This window comes from Nesoenas mayeri, assembly GCF_963082525.1.
Source record: "Nesoenas mayeri genome assembly, chromosome: 6".
NCBI classification, from domain to species: Eukaryota; Metazoa; Chordata; class Aves; order Columbiformes; family Columbidae; genus Nesoenas; species Nesoenas mayeri.
The window spans coordinates 37,187,579-37,193,642 of record NC_137545.1 but is presented as its reverse complement, the minus strand read 5'-3'; positions in this window follow the sequence as shown (position 1 = coordinate 37,193,642).

The following is a 6,064-nucleotide window of genomic DNA, read 5'->3' as shown; positions in this document are numbered from 1 at the left end:
AGGAGAATGGCTCTGATTACCTTGGTAATTAATGCTAGTGGAGTTCACTAGCTAATATGGCAAACAGTTTCTGCATCCTCAGTAAAGTTTAACTGGAGCTAGCTCAGATTTTCTCTGAAACTACATCTTGTGTTTTGCCCGTTACTCATTTTGGTATTACGCTTCTTTCCTCGAGGTACTTTTGCCTTTTCTTTGTGCTCTATTTTTCTCTGTAATTTATTTCCTCTGTAGTTTTATTTCAATGCATGCTACTCATGTAGTGTGTTCTAGTGAAGCTGGTTAACCATTTATTGATTAATTTGTTTCTGGTGAAAAATGCTGATTTTTTCAAAACTAAATGCTGTTGCAACTCTTGCAACTTCAGTCAAGCAACTTGAAAAACAAACGGCCCATTTTGTTTCATCCTTTTTCAGACTTTGTTATTTTGTTTGGACTTGAAAAAAAATATGGACTCTTGTATTTCTCTGTTTGTTCACTCATTAAGCAAGTCTGCTTTTGATTTGGTCAGCTAAACTTTTTAGAGTTATTCTTCAAGTCAGCTCCTTGCGACAGGGCTGCTTGTTTGCTTGATGGTCTGCTTCTCTGCAGCGTGAGATCACTGAAGACCAAATGTTGACAAGAAATAGGAAACAGCAGCTTTGGGAGAGTATTCCCTAAATAAAGCAGGACAGCAAATAATTCACTTCAACAGCTCAAACCAATGGGACTGAAAATAGCAATTATTTCCATCTCAAAATCAAATCCAATCTCTTCATGACCAGGCTGCCAAGTTAAGCAGCGTATTTGTTCTCTTGCTTCCAAATGAGACAGCTACGTTACATGATCTAGCACTCCAGTGTTAGCCTGTTGGCAAGCAATGTTCCTGCATATATGACAGCAGAGATAGTAAAGAATTATCGATTCAGCTGTGGGAACTCTGTGACATGCACCCTCTGAATCCATAGACACGAGGCAGAGAGTTAAGATGAGTCCTTCAATAAAGAGATGTCTGGAAGACAATTCCCTGCATAAGCATAGAAAGTAGAGGTACTAGGGAAGGAGAGGGGGAGGAAGAGATTTGTGTATCTGAACACTCTAAGACACCAAATATCTTCTAAGTCACCATAGCTGCAGGTTCCCATGCAGAGATCAGCAGCATTTCTTCCACACTGCGCTTCACTTTTCTCAGCTCTAAAAAGAGAAGTGGTTGTTACTTGCTGCTCCCAAGACACATACTAGCTTGCAAACAGTGCAGTACTCCCACACTGCATTTCATTTAACAAAATACATCAGTCGGAAACCATACCAGTCAAAGGCAAAATTTGTATCCATTTCACTTGATCAAAGGGATAATAATAATCTGTCTATATCTGATATGATCCACTGGATCAGCATGAGAAAGACCATCAGTGGCTACAAAAAAAAGCGCATCTTCAGCTGGCCAGGCACTCTGCCTACTCTGAGTGCATGGGTTTGAAAAACAGGACACCTTCACTGATGTTTTGGGCAATCTACCTGATATCAGTCAGTGACGTATACCTCTCAGTCTCTATGCTGGGTTTGTGGCCTAGGGCAACATGATGGCTTTTAGCATGGCCCTTGCTACCTGTCTTCACCTGCCTGTGAGTTTCTGGAGTGTGATACAGAGGTGCAGGAATTGATGACAGTAGCCAGGAAAACCTGCAGCTGAGCTTAAATTCACTGTAATGTCAGGCAGGAGATGGTGACCAGATGGAAACTTTCACATGCATAATGTCTGGGGCAACAGAAAGTTACATTTTACCATTTGTGGGCCCATATAAGACCTGAACTGTAGCCATTCTTGGGCTACCCACAAATAATTTACATCCTAGAGCATTTGGATGAGAGCACAAGCTTGTTAGAAAAAAATAAGAGAGATCAGTCAATGAATGTACTTGCAGCATCTGCCAGGGAGAACTAAGATTCATACAAACTTCTTCCCAGCCAAAAGTAGCCTCCTCCATACATTAAGATGCGACATACATTAAAATGGCATGCCCCAGCTGCCTCAGTATGCTTATGCACGGCATATGTGTCTTTAAGATCACATGCAATAAAACATGCATTTATTATGGCCATTAGAAACCAAATCACATTGATTTTGACTAACTTCCAATATATTTTTTGTGCATTATTTGATTTCTGTTTGTGTGGGTTTAGACTGGGAAATGTGATGAACAACTTCAGGACAATTTAGCTAGAGACTTTTCAGGCCAGGGTTGAGTTCAGATACTCAGACACAAGTCGAGCAGAACTATAGGGTTTTATTTCACTGTAGGGACAAGCGCTACACTGAAAGTGGTGTCAGATGTAAAGCACTAAATGCTCTTATTCAAAGCTATTTAGCTGCTTTTCTGAAACAATTACAGAATCTGAGATTTGGAGTCTTCAGGCCGGAAAGTCAGGGTCTGGCCTTTGTTTATGGGGGAGAAAGCTTTTCCTCATATCAGTGGGAAAACCATGACACGGCTTTCTTCAAAAGAGCCTGCATCAACAAACATCAGTAGACTCTGCAGACAGCCCTGCCACATACATGCTACCAAGGCAGCCTGTTTTCAAGTAGGATGAACAAGGAAACAAAGAGGTAAATTCAGGATGCTGATGCTAGAAAGAGCTAAAATACTTGTGCCAGTTTTTCAGACCTTCAGTTTTGCATGTTCTTCTCTGGCACCTGCTCTATAAATTGCACATTTCTTTGTGCAAATTGGCCGTTTTACACATGTGCAAAGCTATGGAAAAACAAGTGGAAAACTCTTTGTGCTCAGTAGCTAAGATGAAGGACTTAAAGAATACGTCCCTTTCCAAATGAAATGAATGTTCAGCAGTGCACTTATATTGGTTGCTAAGCAACAGGTTGTCCTTTGGCTGTGCTGGGGACTGCATCGGTCCTTTGAGACTGCCATGACAGACCTGCTTGGAAATGTCACATTTGGAAAGGATGCAAAAGTCAGTAATTCTATTTTTTGTGTGGTATCAAATAATTAAACCTCTCCTATTAAATTAGCCTAATCACAGAACTTAATCCTCTTCTGGGACTCCAGAGAACACAGATTTTACTGGTAGCTGTATGGTTTCCTTTTCATGGGGAATAATAACAATGGTTATGTTTCCCCTTCTAATGAGGAATAACATCATGCAGTTCCTGTGTAGCACTTTCTGCACGTAGATCTCAAGTGCTTTACAGTGGATTCTGTTTTTTATAGGAAGACATTAGTATACGTCACATAGCTACAACAGGAGGACATGTCCAGCTATAGGAACACCAGTAAAGTCCTTAGCAAAGATGTATCCCCGAAAGCGGATGGCATTATGATTACCTCTTTGTAAATGCCATGTACCAAATGCTTCAGTGTGACTGTCTAAACTCCTGGCAGCTTGCACAGAGAGCTGGTCTGCAATGTCTGCATTTCATTTAGACACGTTTACAGGATGCAATAGAGAAAAGGTACAGACATCTCCAATCTACAGCCAGCTAAATCAGCTCAAGATGGCAGCAGCGCAGGTGTATTCATCATGAAACACCAAACACATGTAGATTAGATTTTTCATTTTGTTATTCAAAAGCCTTTGTAGAAATTAACAACTGAAAGAGCCCCTGTTTAGACAAACATCAGAGCTGATGCTGGTCTGTATCTGAGTCAGTTTAGCCTTGCAGAGAAGCTGGGCTTTTCAGCTTAGATGTGATGCTGTACTGATGCATCTCTAATGCTCCTAAAATCTCAGCTATTAAATTTGCATAGTAAAGCTTCATGGTTGCACAAGCTCAGGATGACGCTTACCAGGTTGTCTCCGACCTGCCACAGCCACCACAGTTGTGTCACTTAACATTTATAGTGTAAAGGTGGCCAAGTTTGCTGACGCCTTTGGCAGCACGCTGCACTGCTTTGTGACTGCTAGCCTAGCAAGAGTTCTGATGAATCACACAGTGGTGAAAGCAAACAACGTGTCCCATGCCAAAATCCTGACCATCACCGTGTTCTCTGCTGTGTAAGTTAAGCCCTAATAAATCACCATTTATTTTCAAGTTTCTAGAAAATATTACAAACTCAACTAGTATTCTAAATAAAAATATATGGTTAGATTTAAGATAGTATAATTATTTTCTTAATACACTAAAGCTGCAATTCTGCATTTTACAACTACTATGCATTTATCTTGCATGTAAATATTCTATCAAAAATTATAATTAAATATTTTCCAAAATGTGAGTACAAGTAAACCAGATTTTTTTCCTGTGTAGACAAGAACAAATAAAAAACGTTATTTAAGCACATATCAGGCCAAGTGTGACTCTTCTGCAGTGGGAGCAACCAGGCAGATACCAGTAGCATAAACATGGACCAGAAAGAACAGATGGAATGAAGCTTACAGATACTGCTATTAAAAAGTCATAATTTTCAAGCTAATACCTCACGGTGACATCTGAGATTGTTGCAATTATATAGAAGGTTGGTGTCTAAAATGAATAAACAGTAACTGTTGCCAAATGTTGTCTTTAACAACTTCTTTTCCTGTTTGTTAGATACTCAAATTCCCACCTTTCTCTCCTTGCAGAGGCCTCTCTGTGCCTTTGTTTGGGGGTATCTGAATTTTGGGGATAAGAATGGTCTTCTCAGAGCTTTTACTGCTTCAGAAAGGAAGCCAATGAACCAACAGAAAAAGCTGGTATCCGAATTTCTTCAGCTGCTTCAATGAATTCCTACATCTGCCTCTAGAACCCTGCAGAAGCAGTAGCTGCACTCCTAGGACTGGGCTAATGACAGAGTTTTCCTCCTGGGTCCTCAGGTTCTGCTTGAGCATGGAGTTTGATGTTCCATCATTTCTGAGGCGCTGTGAATCCCTGTCACCAAAGAGATTTTCTTCTGCACTGAAGCCCTGGCTCCCAGTAAGTGTTGTGCTTGTGGTCAGCCGTGCCTTTAGACTGATGATGCATTTACTGAGTTTCTGACAGGCAGGAATATTGGTATCTGTAGATTACAGCAGTGAGTGCCAAAGCAAAGACCTTTCCAACTATGCAGATGTTACGATGTAAATGTTTAGGGTTTAGCGGTGCAGCTGCATTTATTTGTTCATCTGGAGGAGGGAGCTTGGCAGAGGAATGCCTCCACAGAGGATTTCTGGAGCCTGCTTTCACTTGCTGAGATACAAAGATTTTTCTGTCTTTAAGTTTCAGGATTTATTTTTTCCACTTAAATTAATTCCAATATAGGATCTATGTTTCAGAATTGTTTCTTTTGAAATCCACAAGATACTAAAATTAAGGGACCAGAGTGAGAATACAGTTCAGATTATCACAGGAATTAAGAAAGATCCAAATATTGAAGCTTTCACTCATACCAGTTCTTTCACAACCTAACATTTCATGTTAACTTTTTTACGATGTAAAAATAGTGAAGGTGTTTTAGAAGTACTCTGTTATAATTATTCATTTTGAACCCAACAGAAAACCCACTGGAGTTACCAGGAAATCCAGTTGTTTCAGAAGAGAGCTATCAAGTCATGGTTCAAAAAATAGTTTTGAGCCACTGGAAAGACCAGTTTAAATGAAGAATTACAGGTAAACTTTGCCCAGATTTCAGTAATCTAATACAAAGGCAGTTTAGAATGCCAGTTTTGGATTATGTCCGATTGCCCATGTCAGTATGGTGCCTCAAAAAAGAGAACGGCATTATAAACCATAAATTTGTTAAAAATAATTGTGCAGCTCACTGTGAATACCACAGGTTGCAATTTGTAGTGCATTAGGTGGAGCACCAAACAGTGATTACAATATACACATAGAGCACTTATTTCACATTGATTGAAATGGATTTTGCCTGTGGTAAGTGACGCAAGCTTGGGCTGTCTGATTTTGTGGCTAATGCTGCAATGTCAAAATACAGCTGGGTTGAGCTGCTGCTAAGTATGGTGGATTTGTAAAGAATGTTTTACATATTCAGGTAATTAATTGGTTGGTGAATGGGTCTTTTAAAATTCCTTTGTCTCTAGTAATAGAGCATTTTTAGGAACAAAAAGAAAATACGCGCTTCCAAGTATCCACTTTTCTAACATGCTTGCTCATCTC